The sequence below is a fragment of the Ambystoma mexicanum genome, chromosome 4p, assembly GCF_040938575.1.
Source record: "Ambystoma mexicanum isolate Mex_15411 chromosome 4p, UKY_AmexF1_1, whole genome shotgun sequence".
In the NCBI taxonomy this organism is placed as follows: Eukaryota; Metazoa; Chordata; class Amphibia; order Caudata; family Ambystomatidae; genus Ambystoma; species Ambystoma mexicanum.
Window position 1 is genome coordinate 186,177,753 of NC_090927.1, and position 23,191 is coordinate 186,200,943.

A 23,191-nucleotide genomic window follows, 5' to 3' on the forward strand; every position below is an offset into this window, starting at 1 on the left:
AATTTTGTAGTTGGAGTGGGCAAACCACCTGCAGAAAGGTCTTGCCCGCTGTCCGGGGGGGGGGGGGGGAGGGGACTTGCTGCAGGATTCCTACAACTTTATTGAAAGGTCGCGGCCGTGTTTGACTGAATTGCCGTCTCTTCGAGAGCAGACGTGCGGTGGATAGGATACAAAAGCACCTTCCACAACGCGATTTGTTTTAGGCGGCGTTTGTCTATAGTCGAAGCAGGCCGCCTGCATCACTCGTAAGCAAAGGGTGTGGGGTGTCAGACTTCTTCCTCAGGTGGCAGCTCATGTCACGAACGAATGGGTCATTATCGCTCGGATGCTAAATCGACATTTCAGAGTGCCGAAATGGCACCTAAATATGTGCCTAACAGCATCACAAAATAAACCACTTTTAAAAATGTTACAAGTTGATTGGTTTAATGACCTTTGTTTGATGCACTAAACATGTTTAATTTGCGCTGCAAATGCTAGTCCCACAACAATACGCCACATGTCTGTCAATCAAATACAAGCAGGTGGCTTCCTCTCACAGGCGTTCCGGCATTTGTCAAGTCTGGATTGCAAGTTGGCCCTTGGTGTGTGTGTCTAGTAATCAACTTGTCCTGGTGGATAGGCTCTCGTAGTAATGCATTTATAACATGTATAGGAATGCAAAATGAAATGTGCTATATGCCAGAAGTTAAACGATGCCAGCTTTAAGTTTTGCTTTGTGAGGTGGTGTGTGGTTCGCAGGGTGCCAAGAATTGGGTTTTGACTTGTGGTGATGCAGGACACGAGTGCTGGGTGTCAGTTGTGGAGTGTGTAACTGATGTAATTCCAAAATCTTCAGTTTACACTACTTTAAACTAACGAGTCGTGCCTTCACAAACTCATCGCAGCGGAGGAAGTGCTGCAATCGTGCTGCCATCTAGACAAATCCATATAGAAAGTTTACACAAGACATTTTTCAAGAAATATGGCATGGTCTGGTCTCACGCCTTTTTAAAAAGTAAGATCATGGGGACCGTTATTTGCTCTAACGAGAAAACGCGTCCCCAGCCCCAATTCATCAAAGGAGAAATTATAAAATGTACCGATGTCTTGTTCTCTTGAAAAAAACACCATTACACCATCTGCATGGGCTCAATTGGCAAAGGCGAGCGATCGCATTTGTTTTCGTCTCCCTCTCTGCGCTGGGCTGCAGAGGAGGCCTGCGTTGACACTGCCACAACTTACTACTGCAGACGCCGCCTGCCAGCACTCCTTTTTTGAATGAGCAACACAACCCGCAGCGAAGCATTTCCCACAGCCATTGAAAATACATCCACAGTGTACTCGAGATAATGAAAACATAAATCTGTTTTGACTATTGAGGGAGCATTTTGTGTTATGCAGTTGCAGCACTACAGGCACTGCGCATTCTGGATTTTCTGTGTCTGTTGTAATCTGTCAGCAGCTTCACTCTAACCACTGCAACACACACAGCACAGTCTTGAAACGCACAATATCTCGGGGGAGCACTTTTGCCTCTGAAACATAAGCGACTACACACACAAATCCACAGGATGGGGGATGGAGGGGCGAGCAGACCTTGTTGTTAAGCACAACCAGCAGCAGAGTCTTCTTGTGTTAGATGCAATATTCTTTATTTGGCTCTAAATGGGCAGATTGACCGACTGGATGCGGGTAACTGATGTATAGACCCACAGGCACATCAGGAAGGAGGAGGAGGGTGGGGGCAGGGGGAGTCGATCTCTCATCTTAGTACTTGGAGTCGATCTCCCTCACCAGATCCAGAGGCAGAGAATCCATGGTGTCCAGCTAGTCCTCCGCATAGTTCACGATCTGCAGCAGATCCACGCCTTAGCCACGCTCAACGTTGCCAGTATGATTTAGCACAGCTTACACCACTCTTGACTTCTCTTCGGTATATAGATTTATAAATATATGATGGTCTCCTTGGCTCCCCCTCCACACTGCAGACTCCACTGGCTACATCTGCCTCCTTCTAGGGAAAAGAAAGGCCACTGAATGTACAGATGGACCACGCAAAGGTAATCCAGAAGTACCTGCAGTCAGATGGATGCTTGTTGCCTGAACACACTGCTTAAAGATTAACCCTACTGCACACCTTCTCGCTGGGAGAACTGTTAGGGAGAATTCTCAGAAAGGTGCTAATTCCCTCCACCTTGGAGACCCCCAGCAACTTTGCTGGACTTTGAGGACTTGATTTGTTTTAACCTGGAGAGAGATTGAGACCCTTTTTCCCACTCTCATGTATTTTAATGTGATTTTGTGTACTGTTTATTTTGGTTGTGGAGTCTGACAAACTCCATAGGCATCATCTTTTACATTGGGTCACATAGCACCTTCAGTGACGTGGCCCAGGGAAGTCTTTCAGATTTCCACAAGGTTTAAATACCTTCTCTAGGATAAACTACTGTTTCCAAGAGTAGTAAAGTGAAATTGACTTTACTTACATTTGTAACTTTCTAGACCCAGCACACATTACAATGGGGTGCTGGAGGGGTTACCTAGCATCCCCTTTGGCTAGCTTCTCATGTAACAATTTTTATGTTACCCTTTCCTCACTGAATAGCTGTTGGCAGTGGTTTCGTTTTAACTACCATGGTGTGGATTTACCGCGGGTTGCGTTCGCAGCTGCAGTAAAGCACCCAAGGGTGCCATTTTTGTCAAAATGGCCCCCGTCTTTTGTGGAAAGGTCCTTCTTGAGATTTACTCTGCGCACCAAACCAGGATTGTTCCCATTGTTCATTTTGCCTTTGGCAGGATTCACGAGTGAAGCCCACCTCTGTCTCCAGGGTGTCTGGGGTAGGGAGGAAGTGAGCAAGGAGGTTGAAACTCCCTGTGCTTAGTCTCCTAGGAGAACCAAATACGCTCTGTGGTGATTGGCCGGCTGACTGTCCGGAAAGGACAGCCACCCTGCTGGGTGACTGACAGCTAGGCTGGAATGAATGGGAGAGAACTGAATAAAAGGCAAGTCTTTTGGCTTGGAAGGCAGATCCGGCCACTGGACGAAGGAACCAAAGAAGAGCGCCTGCTGCAACTCCTGGACCGTTGGTTTGCCCGGAGAAGCCCTGCCTCAGTGCCGAAACACCAAGTTTGGATCAACAGAGAAGCCCCTGCAAGGACGACTTCTTCCCTTGAGTTGGTGGGACCAATCAACTCCAAAGTAAGCCACCTGGACATCCATCTCGGGCTGGTTGAATTTCCACAGAGTTGCTGATGGAAACCGTATATCCAGGGAGAGGAACACCAGATTGTGTGCGTTGATTTTATGCTGGCCAAGAGCTCCAGGAAGATCCTCTGGACTCCCAGGAAGCAGTACTGACCGAGCCTGAGCACCCTCAACAGAGTGCGGGACCCCAGAAGCAAGGAAAGTCCACAGCCAGGAACCACAGTGTTGCTATTTGCGGTAGACGTGAGGAGCTGAAACACTGAACAGCCACTGAAAGTGAAGTTTGCCAGTTGCGAGTTTTGACCGTCCCAGTGCATTGCAGGAGTCTCCCGACGTCCTCCCTCTTGTCCCCACGACTGAGGCCCAGGAACAGTGAAGCCTGCAGAGCTGCACTGCAACAGTGAGTCATCTGCTGCATCTTATCTTCATTTTAAAGGTACTGTACAAAGTCTGAGAGAAATTACATCTTGCTTTAGAGTTGCGTGCATCTTCTACCACTCACAAGTCTAATCCGCTTGTGGCCCTACATTTGATTCTTATTTTCTTCAAAGACTTCTAAAACATTGAGCAAAGACTTTTCCGTTTACCTACCAGAGGTGCTTCATCCTATATAGGACTTTTGCCCATTGACTTTGGCTTAGCCTAGTGTACCGAATGATCCTTTCTGGGGGATCCAAAAGTATTTGCCTGCTTAAGAATATTTGTGGGCTCTTGTATGTTCTAAGTAATCTTTTCCTTTTGACTTATTACCATATGACTCTAAAAGCAACAGTGATATATTAATGTCCCCACCACCCTAACAATTGAATCCACCTGAGGGTGTAGGTAGTGTCTGTGGGCCATCCCAAAAGGGTATCTACTGATTTAGAGATATTAAGAGTGTGTATTTCATGAAGTGTATTTGAGTGTTACCATTCTATTGCTCCCTTCTGAAGAAGGCTTATTCTAACTGACTGATAAACAAATTAATAATTGTTTATTCAAGAAACCTTGAGTGTAAGAGTTTATTTGAATGCTTGTAACTGTAAATCTCTGTGTAACTCAACTACATCTCACATTGACCCTTCTAAAGATGAGCCTGGCTGGTCAACACGGTACAAAAACTGTGTAGTACAAGCTTAAACTAAAGGTTCGGTTTCCTATACCCGTAGTCCGTGTTGTTTGTAGTGATCCCAGAGGGTACTGCGTACAAACTTTGCCTAACGGGTACCAATATCAATGTTGCCTTCCTGCTTTCTCTGTGGCAGCTTCTAGATTAGGTGCAAGCCCATTCTCTCTTTTTCCTAGTTTCAAGTGCCACACCATAACCTGGACACTTGTCCACATATTATACCATAATACTTGCATATCTCCATTTGAACCCATGTACTCCTCATTGTATCACATAACTGCTGGAGACCAATATTTCTTTTTGGCATAAAAGGCCACAGGTTTCTTATAATTAACACATCACTTCAAAACGACATGATTGTCATTATAGTAAAAACCCTCTTGGGGAATTGTTTTCCTGGTGCGGCGACCAGCCGACAGCCTCATCTCTTTCTTGCTTCCCCCACATTTCCAGCCAACTGTACTCTAGGCCAAAGCTCCCCCAACCGCCCTTGTCCGTGATCCACCTGCCCCTGCAGTTGATCATAGGCTGGAGGAGTGCCGTTTCTGACTGGGGAAGCTGAGCCCTCTTATATAAATCAAGCGCCCCCGCCGCTAGGCCTCAGGGGTGCTGACCAGGGAGGAGCGACGCCTCCCTATTTTCCCAGCTCATTTGTAGTTCCTACAGTGCCACTGGTCACTTACACACCCCCACCCCACCAATTCGGGTCCCACGCCCATCTGTGGCTCCCCCCAAGCTGTGGCCTCATATCTCCAGTAGTTCTGTGCACAAGTTCCAGAAGAAAAGATCCATGCCAGCTTTTGATAGGTGCATCCTGTCCCCCTCATAGTACTCCAGTGATTTCAAGTTGATCAGACCGTGTCTGATCTGGGAGAACCCTCTGCAAAACCTGGCCATTGATCTGTTCATCTTTCTCCTAGACTTCTTTACCACTGAGTGAGATTCTGCTCCCCGCCATGTTTGTCTTGGTATGATCTCCGACCACATGATTTCTGTCTCCTCCAAACGGGCCCCCAATTCTTGCAGCGTGCCCATCATCTCCCTCATTACCACTCATCTGCCCATACTCGTGAGATGATTTCCCCATAGATGGATCAGTAAGATGTCTGGTTTGGGGCGTCTTGCCAGTCGTCTTTGCACCTGCTCTTCCAACTGCCCCCATCTCATCGCTGGCACCCCATGCGATTCGATCTTGAAATGTCTTCCTGTCATATGTTCCTTTTCTGGTGTCCACCTTGTCTTGGCTCTCATCACTAACGAGTGACCCACCACCCATACCGTTCTTCTGCTACTTTTGGTTGCTGTTTGGTGCGGAGAGATGGGGTATGGGTATGAATTAGTAACACATTTTTTCCTGCCTTTTGTATCTTGTTACACCTCCATCCGCCTATCCTTTTAATAGCCTATTGTGTCATGCCGACCCCTGCAGCTGAGGTGGCTGCTCCAATTATGAAGGAGTGTGTTCCAAAGACCCCCTCTGTTGCTCCTATGTTTTTTAGTGCCAGGTTCATCCCACTTTTAAACTGTTACCTGCTCAGGCCATCAGTGTTTATAAAGAGTGGCGCACCCGCCCTTCCTGGGGGTCTTATGTTTAAATATGTCGCTAGTCCTGCCACGGGACAGCATGGACTCCCCTTGAAGCAGTGGAGGGTGATTAATCTTCCTTGCCTGCTCTGATCTGTTTTGGACCTTCTTAATGTAGCTCTGTCCACTCCCCTGACACCGTTATATCCTCTAGCCTTAAATACCCCTTGCCCCTGCCTTCCTTGTTGTCTGGAATAAGCTCGCTGATTCTGAAGGCCCCAAAAAAGGCCAGGGAGAAGGCTGCCCTGAACATGGCAGCCTCAAATGTGTTTCTGAATGTCCCTCCAGGCCTCTTATTAAATTGTGAAGCTTCAACATAAGCTTCAACATGTTCATGAGGCGCCTAGGGCCATCCCTCCTCTCAGTACATTTAGCCCAGCCTTTCATCGCCATCCTGACATAATGTTGCTTGGTAGGGTCCACCATCCCCCCGTTTGTGATAATACGCGATCGCTGCCAGATGTGATGGTGGCCATGATCTAGTCTTCTGCGATTGCCAAGCCTACCCAATGAAGGTACGCACCAGAGATCCTCCTAAGAAACCCTTCCTTGAATTTCATATGCTTTATATCTCCTTTCCATGCCTGGTGCAAGGGCTGTATTGATGAATGTGCATACATTTTCCCAATTATGTCCCACCAATGGTTCTTGAAAGTGGCCATCTTCTCGCTTCCGTCTGGTTTTTCCTCCTGATAGTTCCCGAGCTGTAAACGAGAGAGTCAGCTGCCATATTCCTTACCCCTGCTATGTGTCTTGCTCTTACTTCTGTGTTCACCCCGAGCAGGCTCGTTGACAACTCCCTGAGCAGCCATAGAACCCACCTGTTGCTTGATGTAGCCTGATTTATTATCTGCACTACTGCCAGATTATCTGACAAAGAATCACCCCTTTGTTTGCCAGTTAGGACTCCCATCGGCGGAAGGCCACTATGATGGGAAACAGTTCTATGAGCGTGATATCTCGTGTCACGCCCTCCTTGTGCCATGAAGGAGGCCAATCCTGTGCAGACCAATCCTCCCCCAGTATTGCACCAAAACCGTGACAACCTGATGCATCACTGTAGAGCCTTATGCTCTCGCTTCTCACCCATTGCTCCCTCCAAAGAAGTACCCCATTAAATCTGTCCAGGAATTTCCACATCTTCAAGTCCTCGATTACCTCTGCACCCAGGCATACATGTTCCTTCTTAAGTGAAATACCTTTTGCGAATACCCTGACTGCTGGTATGACCCTGCCTGAAAATTTTAGCTTCCCTGCTATGACTGCAGCTCTCTGAGTCGCTTTGTTCCTGCCCAAAATACTTTGTTTTTTTAGGTCGTCCACCTTATCTTTTGGTAGCCTAGTCTTACCCTCCTCAGAATCAATCTTTATCCCAAAGAATGTCAATATGGGGAGAGGGCCAACTGTCTTCCCTTCTGCCAAAGGTACCCCCAGTACCTTTGCTTATTTCAAAAACTACCCCATTAATGTACTGCATTCCTCTGACCCTTTGCTCCTGGTGAACAGGAAATCATCCAGGTAGTGCATCCCTTTCCCCCATCCTGGTCCTCTCTTTCAGTACGCACTCCAGGAAGGTGCTGATGTTTTCAAAGTATGCACAAGAAATTGAGCAACCCAAGGGCAGGCATCTATCATGGTAGTACTCTCCCTCTAATTTGAAGCCCAATAAGTTGTAGCTTCCTCTGTCAATTGGTAAAATCCAGAAGGCTGACTATGTCAGCCTTCCCCATCAATGCCTCTTTGCCCGCAGCCCTCACTAGTTCCATTCTGGCATCGAAGGATGCATAGGTCACCCTGCAACTTCCCTCTGTTATGCCATCATTTATTGATACCCACTCTGAGAAGGACAGGTGATGGATCAGGTGAAATAGTCATTTTTTTCTTTTTTTGGCACCGACCCCAAAGGTGAAACTTTAAAATCTTTCAGGGGGTTTGGGGCTGCTATCCTCCCCAAACTGAGTTCTTTGGCAATTTTTTTCGTTTGACCACTTCTGGAAGTTTTAGTGCGGATTTAAGGTTCTCCACCTCCCTGTTGCCATTTGGGCCAGAGTAGGGAATCACAAGCCCCCCTGAACCGTCCCCGCCCGAAACACCGTTTGTGTCAGCAATGTTGTGGTATGAATTTAATGGATCTGCGTGATTTTTCCGTCATGGAAAAGTCAGCAGTGGAAAGGTTTGCATGCGAAATGTGCGAACCACAAAAGGTTCGCACATTTTCCCATGCGAACACACATCTACAAACCCACACCCACGACACACCCCCAACATACCCCTCCCTACTTACCTTTCCTTCACGCTGTTTACCGGCGGCGCCAATTCCCTTTCACTTCTGTGATCGGGAACAGGCGCCGCAGGGTTCTTTTCTTCTTTGTGTTTTTTTCAGGAGCTGCAGGGGTGTCCCCCGCAACCCCCGCTCACTATACCACACAGTATAGTGAGCGGGTGTTGCGGGGACACCCTCGCAGCTCTTGCAGTCTTTTATTTTTTTAAATACTTTCCTACAATGCTACCACCAAAGGTTCGAACCTTTGGTGGTAGCATTTTCTGACTTTTTGTACGGTCAGACCTTTTTTTTCAGTCCGATCGTACAATTCCGAATTTAATAGGGACAGTATTTTGGTTAGTATTATTGGTGAAGACAGTTTGCTGCTAAGGAAAGGTGAAATTAGCACAATTCCGCTTTGGTGTCTTTCTCGGCCCCCCCCCCCCCCCTCCCATCACAGGATACTGTGCTATGTCCTCCTGCACACTTGGTACATGCATGCTTAAATCCACATGATTTACCAAAGGGACAACTTTTCCTTCGCAGCCAAAATCTTCTCAATGAAACCTGTGACATCCACTTTGTCCCATGCCATAGCTGGCCAAATCTGTATTTTAAGCCTGAAACCCCTGCCATACTTCAATCAGGCATCCCCCCATATGTTAGATAGGCATTGTGGATGTACTGCTCGCATGCCCATAAGGCACCCCTGCCATCGGGTATTTTTCTACCATGATGGTTCCCCTTGTCTGCAGTGAACTGATGTTTACTGTTTGCCAGCGGCCGGCTCCATGTATTGCCAGAGCTACCGGTTTTTGGCCCACACCCCCTTTCTTTTGTCTCCCATTTTTGCTGGGCTTGCAGCTTGTGTTCCTGAGGTTTTCGCGCAGGATTTTGCGGGCTTTTCCTGCATCCACCAACACGGGGATTTGGGGGGGGCATGGCCCTGTTATCAGTGTGCCTCCTGAAGTGGGGGTTGGACCACCCCCTGACCCCCATCGTAACCGCCAAATACATAGCGCGGGAAATGGGCTGGAACATGACAGAGCAGTGTCGGAGGTTCATGACCTCGTACACGAGTGGCTGGATACGAGTGGGATGGCGTTGAATCATGGCAAGACAGAGGTAATGATCATTTGCATTAGAACCAGACTTGCTAAACGTGAATCAAAGTAGAACTCTTTTCGCATAGCGGATCATGATATCCCGATGAAGGAATCAATAAAAATCTTAGGAGTAGTGCTTGAACAGACTTTCGGCATGTCTGCCCAGGTTAGCAGTCTGGTGTCAGCGTCATCCTATTATATTAGGCTGCTTTCGCACATCCGTCCATTTCTATCTCAGAAAGGCTGTGAAACGATTGCTCGAGCCATCATCTGTGCTAAAATGAATTATTGCAGTTCCCTCCTCATAGGAGTAGGCTAGACTGAACTCGCTAGACTCCCAAGTGGTTCAGAATAGTACCATAAGAACAATCATGGGTTTGCGTAAGTTCGCCCATGTGTCGGAGGTGAGAAGAAAACTGCATTGGTTACCTATTGCAGAGAGGATGGACTTCCGGCTCTCACTATTACCTATAAATCTCTTAATGGATCTTTCCCTGCTTATATTGCCAGAAGACTAAAAAAACCAACCGGTGGTGCACTCCCTGCACTCAAATTATGAAAGTTATTTGCACATTCCAAGAACATCATTGGAATTGGTTAGAAGGGGTGCCCTTTGGGTGATTGCCCCGGAAAATTGGAATGCCCTACCTTCACACATGAGAAGCTGCCCGACTTTGGAGGTATTCAAGAAAAAACTCAAAACGTACTTATTAAACTAAGGATGCATGTTTAGACCTTTTTATCTAATCCCCTGCGACTGACTCTTCTGCACCTGTATGCTTCCGGGCCCCTTTGGTTGCGCCTAATAAATAATTAAATGTAATGGGGACGTTTTGCCGGAGATCAGTATCGGCAAGACATGTCTGGCTGACCTGTCCCCACGACACTCGCATCAGGCTTCAACAAGCAGGCAGCTTTCAGAAGACTTCAGCACTACTGAGTCTTCTGAAAGCGGTCTGCTTGATGAGGCGCGGGTTGCTTGTGCGAGTGACAACTCGGCTTCAGAACAGGATACTCCCAGCGAGTTATGTCCTGGAGCCGAGTTGTTCCCAAGCAACCCACGTGTCAACACACATACACTTTCAGTAGACTCGTCACGGGCAACTGAATACAAAAACAGCCAAAGCCTCACATACTTGATGTAGCTGTCCAGACTGGTATAAATGTTCTGCAATGTAGAAATGTGTTTCTTAAGGCGAATAGTGTGACCAATTACAACTGCAGAGTCCAACTTCCATTGTTCGTTCAAAAGGGTTTCTTACTGAATCACAAAAGGACATATTTCAAATTTAAAATTCTGTACATACTTATGTTCCCATAATGCTCTTTGCTTTTGTGCAAATCGCCAGGATTGGGGTCTATGAAGAGATACTGTATTACATTATCTGGACTGGGACCCCGCCCCTCTAAGGATGAGAGGGTTGCCCCAGTAAATGTTTCCCATTTCCAGCATTGCAAATGCCAGTTTCAAATACTTGGGAAACCTTCATAGTCCCACCGCCCAGCACACACGTGCAACCACTCCCTTCTTCGAAGCAGGATGTCCATATCTCGGTGGAGTAACGCCTTCAACCCGCCCCTTACACCTGGAGCGCACTTGCAGTTGCCTTAAACATGGGCAACCGACTGTCTTTGATAGATGCTGGGCTAGCAAGCGCCCTCCTCGTATGTTGTAAACAGTTAGGCCATGTTGGAACTCCTATTCATTCTTGACAACCGTAGAAAACTAGGGCAAACTTCGAGCTGCACACGTTTTTTAAAACCCAACTAAACACTACGTTATTATTTTCCTCATTTACTCAGCTTGTAACATATATTACACAACACTTATGTTTTAAGACTTTTTTATAAAAGTTACTTTGATTTGGCAAATGCCAGTTGGTTTACAGGTAAAGTAGCAGCTACCATGGTGCCCCGCTTGTGCTATACAGTTACAGAGTGAGAGAAAGCGCGCAATTGTGGGGCTCTGATAACAACATGAAAAGGTTTGTTTTGAAGCAGATTTTATCAGGTGGAAATTGATTATTTAAAGTAGTGGCTCATACCACTACTGTGCATTTATTTTGTATTCATAAAATGATTATTCCTCACTCTTTCATTCATTACATAGTTAAGGTGGTGAGAGCGGGCATTACCCCCTTAATCTAGCCCTTTAAAAAAAAAACTGTAGCCTAAAGAAGCACATGTACTTAGAGAACAGTAAAAAAAAAAAGAATTGGGCCAATTTGGATTCTTTACATCAACTTCTTAGATGGAGGTAAACACAGGTTAATTTTAGGCAGAAAGTAAGCCTAAAAAAATGCTTTTTCTTTCTTTCTTTCAAATTATCGAATGTGTGGGCGGACCCACGCAGGCGCTTCCCCATCCAAAAGGATGATGTGCACCGACCCCACCAATCTTACACACAGCCCTCACATTCTCATAACTCCTCCCACCGCCCCTTCTGCCCCACAGAATCCAGCAGCACACTGCTCCTCTCCCTGCCTCTCACCCCGACTCCTCCCAGTAAAGCCTTCCCACTCAGCTCAGCCACTTCCCAGCGCAGACAACTGAACCCTCATCAACTCTCTCTCCTCAACATGCCTCTCACACGCAAGCAGAAAATGTCCCACAGTCTCAGGCAACCCACACACCGCACAGTCCCTCGACTCACGCTTCCCCACTCGAAACAGACTGTCATTCAGCCCCACATGCCCTATCCTGAACCGGTTCCTCCCTTCTCCTCCATTCCAGTTTCCCTGCATCCACCTCCACAGACACTTTCTCACGAACACCAAACATCCACCCGCCCTTCACCCCACTCTCCCACTTCTCCTGCCACTCATCCATAACCCGCTTCACCACCACAGCCTTCACCTCATCCACACTCCGAGGTATCCTCACACCAACCGCTCCTCTCCTCATACCTGCACCCGCTGCCAAATCCAGCAACTCATTACCGAAAATGCCACTGTGACTGGGGACCCACGCCAACTCCAGATCCATCCCCCCACGCACACACCGATCAATCTTCCTCCTGATGTCCAAAATCACATCCTTCCTATCACCATTCCCTGCCACAATCGCCTGCAACCCACTCAATGAATCCGAAAACACCACCACCTTCTCAAACCCCGACTCGCACACCCTATCAATCGCCAATGCAATCGCCACCAACTCAGCCGTACAAATCGACACGTCATTCGTCAGTCACCCCACTTTATACTCCCCAGTGCTTTCCAGATAAAACGCCATACCCACTCTCCCAGACACAGGATCCTTCGAACCATCCGTGAACACCTTACACCCTTCCTTCCCTGCCACATACGCCTGACCCAAAGCCTTGATCTCACCCCGCAAACCCCGCTTCTTTGACACCACACTCGCCAACTCCAAACACACCTTTGGAGACCCCATCATCCACATCGGCCATCTCACCTAATCCGTACCCGTCACAGCCAACAACTCGCCCACACCCCACTGCACCCCTTTCTCCCACATGTGAAACCCTAAAGTGCCCCCCTTCCTCCTCCACCGGTCCCTATAATAGTCAAACCTCCAATTATACAGCAAACATTCACGCACCGGGTGAGCCACACTCTTCGCACTGCACTTCACCCAGCACCTCATATTCAACGCATCCCTCCTCAACCCCAATGGCATCTCCCCCACAAGCACCTGAGCCGCATATACTGGAGAGGACCTCATCACACCCGAACACACCCTCAATGCCCTCGCCTGCACCCTATCCAACCGCTGCTTCTGACTTGCCGTATAACCCACTGCCACCTGACATCCAAAATCCATCACACTCAAAATCAACCTCTTATACAACATTCGTAAACACTTCTGCTGTGCATCCCACTCTTTCCCAGACACCGCCCGCAACAAATTCAACCTACGTTAACACTTATCCACCACACCATCCACCTGCAAATTCCAGTTCAACTTCCTATCCAGAATCACCCCCAAGTACCGAAACTCTTCCACGCTCTTCACCCTCACACCTTTCAAAGCCAAGTCCAACTCCTGCTGCACTCTTCTCCTCGAGAAAACCATACTCACACTTTTATCCACAGACACCGAAAAGCCCCATTTCCCACACCACTCCTCCATACGCACTATCGCAGCTTGCAGCCGACTCTGCACCAACAACAAACTCCTCCCTCTTACCCATACCACACCATCATCTGCGAAGAAAGCCACCTGATACCCGATACCCGCCATAGCCCGAATCAACCCATCCACCATCCCATTAAACAGCATCGCACTAATCACACTCCCCTGCGGCGTCCCATTCTCCATCTTCCAAACCTCAGACATCACCCACCTCCGATCAGCCAAAAACGCCCTAATCCACAGAAACATCCTCCCCTTCACACCCATCTCCAACAGTCTCACCAACAACCCACTCCTCCACACCATATCATACGCCTTCTCCAAATCTAAAAAGAACGCCCCCAGCAGCTCCCCATCACACAACGCCTCCTCCACACCAGTCACCAACCTCACTAACGGATCTGCCACCGACCGATTCCTCCTGAACCCACTCTGAAAATCACTCAAACACCCATTAAACTCCCCAATCGCTCAGCCACCATATGTTCCATAACCTTACACAGCACAACAGTCAGTGCAATTGGCCTATACGACTTGCACTCCGTAGGGACCTTGCCACCCTTCAAAATCGCCACCACAATCTCTCTCTTCCACAACCTCGGCAAAACTCCACTCTTCCAGATCTCATTGAACAGAGCAAACACCTCCAACTTACATTCCACTGGCAACTTTTCCAAAAATACATACATGACCCCATCCACCCCTGGACTAGACCACTTCCCCTTCCAGATCGCCCCATCCAACTCCACCATAGAAAACGGAACCTCATACTGCTCTTCCCAAGGCCCAACATCCGCCAACAACTCCCGCATCTCCTCCTCAACCACACCCATACCTAGCCTCACCGCCTCCGGGAAGTTCCCTGAACTGTGCACTCCCGCAAAATACTCCCCCAACAAATTCGCCTTCTCCCCATCCTCACTGACCACCTCCACCCCTTTCAACAACAGACATACCACCCTGTCGCTTCATCAACCCGGACATCCCCTTAAACTGCTTCCAAACCTCACCCACACCAGAATTACTCCCCAGGGACCCACAATAGCCCCTCCAATATCCACGCTTCCTTTCCCTAATCACCTTCTGCACCACCGCCTTAGCCTTCTTATATGCCAACAAATCCTCCAACATTCCTAATCTCACCACCCTGGCCCTAGCCTTCTTACATGCCGCCACAGCCCGTGAACATTCCACCGACCACCAAGGAACCTCGACCTTCCCCTTCACAACCTCCGGAAATGCCACCACTGACGCCGCTCTCATTCCCTGCACCAGATGCTCATTCCATTCATCCACCCCCCCATCCCTACCCCGAGGAACAATCAATTCCTGACACAATCCCTTATACAACTCCCAATCAGCCTTCCTAAAATTCAACCGACTCCCAAGCATCGGGGACCTGACCCCTACCTCACCCCTCAGTCACCAAAATGCCAGAACGATCGCTCCCCATATCCCCATCCTCAAGCACCTCCCAATCACATTCACCCGCAATCGCAGCAGACACCCAGGTCAGATCCAAACACGACAACTTCCGAGTCCTCGCATCCAACCGCGTGCCCGAACCATCATTCAGCAAAACCAGACACAATTCATCCGCTATGCCCTCCAACAGTTCCCCATTCGCATCCGTCTGATCACTACCCCACAACATATTGGCACTGTTGAAATCACCACACAAAGCGCAAGGTCCCACATGTCCCCTTATCACTCAAGACAGCACACCCACCTTCACCACCTCACACGGGTTATAATAATTCAACACCAATACTTCTGATTCCCCCTACCCAAATCCCCGCCCGATAACCTCCACTGCTCCATCTACCACAATCTCCCTTGCAACCAACCCCTTCTAAACTGCCAGAGCCACACCCCGATCTCCCCCCAGCCTATCCTTACGAAACAACTCAAAACCCGGAATCACAAACCTCAGATCACCCCTTAACCACGTCTCCTGAATGCAAACCACATCAACATTTAATTCCCCACACAACACCGCTTTCAACTCCTGCCCATTCCTCAACAAACTCCTCGTGTTCCACTGCAAAATCCACATGCCGACACCCCACTCTGCTTCCACACTTTAGCAACCATCCTAAACACATCCACAACACTCAAAAACCTCCTCCCTGCTTCCACCACTCCTTTCGTAAGATCCGACACACTGACAGACAAATTCCCCTGAACCAGCTCCAGCACACTCACTATAAAGCGCATAAACTCAGTTTTCGGGAAAACCACCATTTCTACGCCTTTCACCTCACCCACCACTTTCTTCCTTCCCACAGCCTCATCCACCACCGGCTCTCTCCCACACACCTCACTCACTACCCGTACCGGTTTCACCTTTGCCACAGCCTCCGCATAAGACAAACCTTCCGCCGCCCTCACCTGCACCACCTCTCGCGACCCTGTGGCTCTCACACCCCCTAAACGCAGTAGAGTGCCCCCCCACAATTCACACACTTCTCCAGGGTCTCCACCTTGCATTCCTTAATATCGTGATCTCCACACCTCCCACAGTGCCTCTCATTCCTGCATACCCTCGCCACGTATCCAAACTGCTGACACTTATAACACCTCAAAGGCAACGCTACATAAACTTACACACAGAACCTCTGGTAACCCAACTCCACCACCTCCGGACACTCCGCCCTCGCAAACCTCACTGCCACAGTCGTAGACACCACATCCCCATGTGCATCTCTCCTCTCCAACCTCCACGCCTCCACCACCCCCACATCCGCCAGCTGCTCCTCCACCTCAGACATATTCACAGACACCTGCACTCCATACAGCACCCCCTTACATGACACACCACTTTGGTGAAACACTCGCACCGCATGTCTACCCAGACAACGCACCTCCAGAATCTTACCCTTACTACCAGCATCCGCCCCCTCCACCAACAACCGGCCCCCAGCCACCACTAGCACCCGAGTTACATCCAAAGCGCACTTTTCCTGGGTCTCTGACCCAGAGTTGCCCCGGTCCAGCCCCCCTCCATCATCCCTCTGTGGAGACCTGCTGCGATGCCGCCCCTCACTTCCCTCCTTCCCCCTCCCTCCACAGATGTAGATTTCACAGTCGGCGTCCTCCCCCTCTTCGCCCCCTCCTCCACCCCCGCTTCTTTTTAGCCTTCCCATTCCCCCTTACCACCTCCTCCAAGCACACTCACCCCCTGCACCCGCCTAGAGAGTCCGCTCCGCCTCCTCGAGCCCAGCACCCTCCACCCAGACACCGCTCTGCCCTGCCCGAGTCCGCCTCCTCATCTGATGGAACACTGCTCTCTGCGCTTTGTTCCCGCACCGGAACTTCCGCTCAGTTCAGCCCCCTCGGAGCGCTCAGCTGCCGACTTCCCTTAAAAAAAAAAAAATAAAAAAAATGCTGTCGAATACCGGCAGCGGTTTTAGAAGAAACCCTGGATTGAGCAGATGGATTGAGCAGATGGTAAAATCAGGTAATTGCCTTTGGAACCAAACAAGCAAAGCGAGGGGGGAAAAACTTCAAATGGGTTGTCGCTGCAAAGCAAATCCAAAGAACTGAAACTATTCAATACTTGGGGATTTTATTCAACAAATCCATAAGAGAATGGGAATGGACTAATGATCTGAAAGCAAAAATAAATACTTTTGCTCTACAAGGTTCCAAGCTACACCGTGAATACGGCAAATTTACACTCATGCCAGTGATTCAATTTTATTATCACTTTTGTTGCAGCAGTTACTTTTGGCAGTGTAGCAAACCTAAATATTGAGTGTAACGTATGGAACTTGCTGGAAGGGAAGTTTTGGAGGCAGGTATTACGCCTTCCCTCAAATCTATCAATTTCAGCAACAAGATACGGGCTGGGGCTCGAGTCACTCTGTGCCTCTGTATTATGTAAATCATTTGCTCTGTTTCGAAAGATGTTGTTACCGGACCAAGCCGCTCCATATTCAATCTTGAAGGAAACCTCCAAAGCACCTTACAATGGACTACTGAAGGACTGGGTGACAAAAATATTAGATAATTTGAGCCACGTGGGTGCTTCTGTCGAATTGCTGCACACAAATCCTTGTGCAGTGAAAAGAAAGTGAGTCGGAGCGATTGGATTGCGACACTTAACAATCGTCTGAAACTGAAATCGTCCATCAAATCAATTAGTGATGTTTGTCCGGTAAATCAAGTTCTGCAATATCTTCGACAGTTTCCTTCGAGACACCACCGTGACCAGTTTATGCGACTGAACTTGCTGCTGACCAAAGAGATCCTTTGGCTAAAAAAAGACAAGGATACGATTAACAACTGCTGTCGGTTTTGTGGCTTGCAGGTGGAATCGCTTAAACATCTAGTGGCTGAATGTTTAGCGTTAAAATCAGAACGAACCGTGGCACTGGGAAAGTTTGTTCCTCTTGATGGTAATATGGATGATTGGTGGTCCAATCTACTAGTAGGACATAACAACATTCTGATCTCTGCCACTGTTGAGGCTGTTAACAACCTGATGGCTGCCCAGGCTATCTTTAGACTCTTTGAAGGTAGACTCATTGACGATGTCAGACCTAATGAGGATTGATATGTCTAGGTGAGACCCAATCTGTTCTGTTTTAAATAACTGATAGTGACTGATGAGGAAAAGGTTTTATTTCTATTGTTTTGATAACTTTCCTTTTTGTTTTACCCTGAGACCAGTTCAAATCTGGAACGTTAAACATTTGTTAAAATGTTTTGTACAAAACTAATACAAATAAAAAAGTTTAAAAAATGTAATAAATCAGTATTATTTGCTAAATACCACTGTTTAAAGAAAAATATATTTTTATTGTTCCGCCCCTGCTCGAACGCCTTGTCGAAAGCACACTTATGTGACCAACAAAAGTCACACACACAAATTAACAGCATATTCACATATACTGATCATAGTCACATGAACACAAATGAATCCTTCCACATATACTTTTACACAATCCCAAATACTCATCACCGCAGTCACAAACCGAAACATAAAGATATGCATGCAGAGTCTCTCGCTCTCCCTCTCTTAAAAAAACAATTATTGTATGCGACTCTTAATTCCACCACCAGATCCCAGGCGACACACCTCGCAGAGCCCTCTGCAGCCATGAATTGAAATGGCAGCTGACTTTCCAAGAAGGAGCACAATAATATCCAAGACCCCACTGGTGTCTTTTTCTCTGCATTGTCCTAGTGCACACCCCAGGTTTAAGATTACTAGCAAGACCCCGACCAAAGCTTTTTGCATACTTTCTTTATGAACATATGTTTCAGTTAACACTTCATTTATGTTTTGTCAGGTCGCTTTGGGGGTACTAGTTTAGCTCTTGAATAACAATTTTGCAGAACGTTTTTTTATTTTTGTTCTGATATTGAAGATGGAATAGGAGAAGGTGAAGTCTTCTCTCGTGCTATCTAAATTAGAAACTGTGGAAACAGGCTGGGACTTAAAATCTCTGCCTTCCGCACTTATCACGTTAAGTGATCATGGGCAAACCACTTTTCATCACTGCCTTTTTTACCTTAACTATCTGTAGGGAAAGTCTCTCCTATATGTGTTTACGATCTATAATGTTAGTCTATAAATAATTATAATATTAACCATTTATATTATGCCTACTGGTCGTGAGTCAGGATGTCAAGTGAGGGTCTTATGTTGTGGGGAACTGGGTTAACAGTGTGTCAGGAATGGGATTTGTGTTGTGGGGAGGAAGGGAGTCCAGTATGGGTCTATTGCGGTGCAAGCTTCTTTTTGGCTCTTACAGGGAAGCCAAACCCCTTGGCTCAGCTGTGGCTTGGCTCTAACAATGAATTATCTAGCTTCCCCCACCTCCTTACATTGGTGTAAACATTTGAATGGGATGGGAGATGTATCCTACTGTCAATTGCAATGAAAACCTGCCTTCAAATCTCATCTTTTCCATTTCACTAAATTATATTATCCTTCTACAGCCACGTTTTAGCTTACTGTAACTTTCACAGAGGAGAAATATCTATTTGCGTACCAGTCTGGTCCCACCCACTTAGGCAGTCCAGCGCCGAAATACTAAGCAATTCTCCTCTGAACAAGAGTACCGACAGCAACCCAGAGGTGAAACTGTGGCTCTCTAGGCACAGTGAGCAAGGGGTCCTCCTATGCCGTCGAGAGGATGCCCAACAAGGCCGAAACGCCCGACTGAGAAGCTGGGGAAGCCCCAGCAGTGCGTCATAAAAAGAAATTGCCTCGTAGAAGCAGGAAGTGAAGCCTGGGAGTTTCTAACTGGCTGGATTGAGAAGGCTGGGAAACCAAGCGAGATGCTGCTTAATGCACTTGCAAGCTGCTATGTTGGAGTAGTGACAGTGGTACGCTGCCTGACCAACCGAGAGGACTGAGTTGGTAAAAGTACCTGGAGGGACGTCCAAGCAGGTCCAAAGGACAGCCCTCCTCCCCCTTGTCGGCGTGCCAAAGAAACTGCACTCCAGGACCACACCTGAGGTGGCCTGTGCATGGAAGCGGAGCACAATCAGAGAACCGAAGGAAGGAGGTGGTGGCGTAGAAGGGAATCCAGGAGAATTCCATTTTGTCGCTGATACCGCCATGACAAAGTGAAGCATGTCGGAAACCGCGCGAAAGAGAAACCAGGGATCCATCCTACCTGAGTACGGTAAAGAAGAAAAGAACACTGGACCGGTGATGCAGACCTCTGAAACTACAGGTAAAACAGACAGCGGGAGACCCAGGACGCGAGGCGTAGAGAATCATTTGGGGACCCTATATACCTGTCCCAGTGGGGGGGGTATAGATACAAGACAAATGAAGATCACTCCAAAAACCCTACATACTTGTCCCAGTAAATTGTTAAGACATAAGAGGAGTGTAGATCAATTGGGGGCAGTGTATACTCGTCCCAGTAGTTGGAAAGTGTACCAAAAGTGTGGGAGTCATAGAAGAGCTCATCATGTTTGAGAAGAATCAAAGTACAGAATAAGGAAGAGTCAAACAGAAACCTTATCTACAACTTTCAGTGTGAAGAGAAAGAGTCTGAAGAGTGCAGAGAACAAGTCCACAAGGGCCTGGCAAGATCCTTTGAAGGAACTGAAAGAGCTATTAAAAGGAATATCCAGAGACTATTTGAGAATACCTTATTAAAAGGAACTTTACTGAAAAGCATCTCAGGCAAAGGTAGTCCTTCTCCTGGTCTTGTTTGTTTTAGTGGTAGGGCTAGGAAAGCCTACTTTTTGGAAACAGGACAGACTACTTACTTTGGACTTTACGACTTATGACCAGCACCCTAGTTTAGTTACGTTGCATAGGGAAGCCCTTAGCATAAGGAAAGTTAGGCATTTACCTTATTATTTAAATAAAATCGTTGTGAACATGGCACACAGTTGTCTGTCTCCTCCTTCTGACCTTCCACAGTAGATGCATGGAATTCCAATCTGACACTGTATAGGATTTCCTAGGTAAATTCTCTAGTTTCATTTTTTTGTGATCCAGACACGAAATATTGCTGGAGCTTTGATTAATTCTGCTGTTTCATTTCAATTCACTCCCCTTTGACAGTTGATGTATATTTGTCGGGCAACCACATGGGCTTCTCTATCCACTTTTGTCTGTCACTACCGCCTTGTACACCCTGAGGGCTGGGGGGGGGGGGGCTCTGTTTTTGACTCGGCAGTACTGAACTTGCACCATTAGTAATTGTTTTTTCAATGAATAAAGTCACTGTTGTGCATTATATTCGTTCTAGTGTCTGGTATATTTTGGTTCAACAGGCCCTGCCCGCTATGTCCTACGCTGTTAAGGACTGGGACAAGGCCAAGGGATGATGGGGAAATGGACAGGTTACTTACCACTAATCTTCATTACTTTGAGTCCTACTCTTCCCAGTCCTGCGTCCCAACCCAACCGCCCTCTATTGATGGACATAGTCATTAAATTTGTAACAGGTAGTAATGAAGGGGGAGGCTCCTCTTATCTCGGCAAAGGGCCAGGATGGAGGAGCCTCCTCCCCTGAGGCTTGGTGGGATTACCAGCAGTCCCTTTTTAAATATGGATCTGTCTATGAGGGGGATAACCTTATCTGCTACGAACTGGGACGAGGAAGAGTAACCCAGCCATTCTAGTCTTTTCAGCACTGATCTATCTCACACACAGCAGAATGTATATTGTGTATTGTGTTTTGCTCCTTAATAGGTGTTCTTACTAAGAGGACATTGCACATATTTTGTTGTTATTTGAAGGATGAAAGGCAAGCCAGCCCCATTCTAATTGAAGCCTGTGTTATACGCAATTCAACTTATTATATATGTAGTCATATCTGAAATTGGGTGTTTGCATCAGAAAACATTATTTTTTTAAGATTACGTCTCTAAAATGTAAAGCCAACGGTTAGAACATGCTGTACATAAAGAATACTTGTATGTAAACTGGGAAGACCACAACCTTTAAGGAAGATGGACAATTTTCGTCCATTATGTGAGAAGCAGCACAGACTAATATCAAGGTTACTATCCGCCAACATTGGAGTTCTTTAGCTCTAGTTTCTGCCACATCTTACTAACTCCAGTTGACACATTTCATTAAATATTAAGATGATTGAGTTTGCTCTACCACAGTAATTCTGATATAATGTGTTCCTCAAGCTCTGCCGGAAAGCTTTTATTTCTTTACATATACTGCTTGAAGAAGTAGGGCATGCTCAGTCGTTCATATATAATTCTTGTGTGGGACTAATGTCTTCTCTTAAGCAACGCCGCAGTATACTTTTTAAGAAACAGCAAAAACCTTAGCATTCATATTTAACAGATGGAGTGCAGATTTACATCAGGTGCACCTCCTAACTCCCCTTCTCTCGTAATGCCTCATACCAAAGACCCTTGCAGAGCAATTCTGCTCCCTCAGGATTTGCATAGAGGCCATGGATCCTGTGAAGATGCTTTCACCCTCTGATCTGTCCCTCTACCCCCAATGCCCTGGTGGACCTTCAACAGGATTACCTGCCAGCATTGCCAAGTAGTCCAGAGAACAACCCCCCCCCCCTCCGTGTGAACCAGTGTACAGCAAAGTGGGGATGGGAGGGGGAGAGTTACTGGAATCTCTGATTCACACAGCGGCTATACACCATCTTCTGAATATTGTCTGTCAGACTTTGGATTGCAACATTGTTTCCCCAAAAAAGCCAGCTATTCAAGCGCCGACAATAGTTTAGGCTGCTATTGCGTGGTAAATTCTACCCACCTACTGGCCGGAGCAATCCCTCCGCGTCGGTCATTAGTGGTTGCAGAAATTCAGTCTTGTAAGAACTTTGTTAATCAAAAAGAGACTGATATGTAATAAAAACAAATCGTGCCTCCCCACAGGTTTTCGAAAACCCTGAACAAGGACACTCAGATGACAGATCTTTCTACTCTTGGAATTAGCAATAACCGGTGGTGAATTTTAATGGTGGTGTAAACTTCTCACCTTAAACCTTTCACTGCCCTTGGGACATATTTATGCCTGATGGGATAAATGATCATATTTTGCCCATAGGGCAAACCTATATTCTATATCGGAGAGGCAGTGATCCATGTGATTTTAATTTTGGCCACCGCAGTCTGAGCTCCTGACGAGGGGGTAAACAGAAGGGGTTGACAATTGAAGTGCTAATACTGTGATTCTGTAGATACATTTGCCTAGCATCAGATTTGCATAGAAAAACTTGCACATTCTTTTAATTTCTGCAAACAAGTTCAGCTACCGGTGAATCCTGCTGCTTCCATCCAATGAAGTTCAAAACATATCCTTGCAGGTACACTCTGCGTACTTCAACTCTGGTGTTCAGATTTTAATTCACCGATACCCCCTTTTCATCTTCCCTCAT

The 23,191-nt window shown here is 47.2% G+C and overlaps 1 protein-coding gene across 1 annotated transcript in view; it reads left to right on the forward strand.

The window, feature by feature from the left end:
- Positions 1-23,191, forward strand: part of DNAJC27 (DnaJ heat shock protein family (Hsp40) member C27) — a 175,974-nt gene that overhangs the window by 42,194 nt on the left and 110,589 nt on the right. The window lies entirely within an intron of this gene.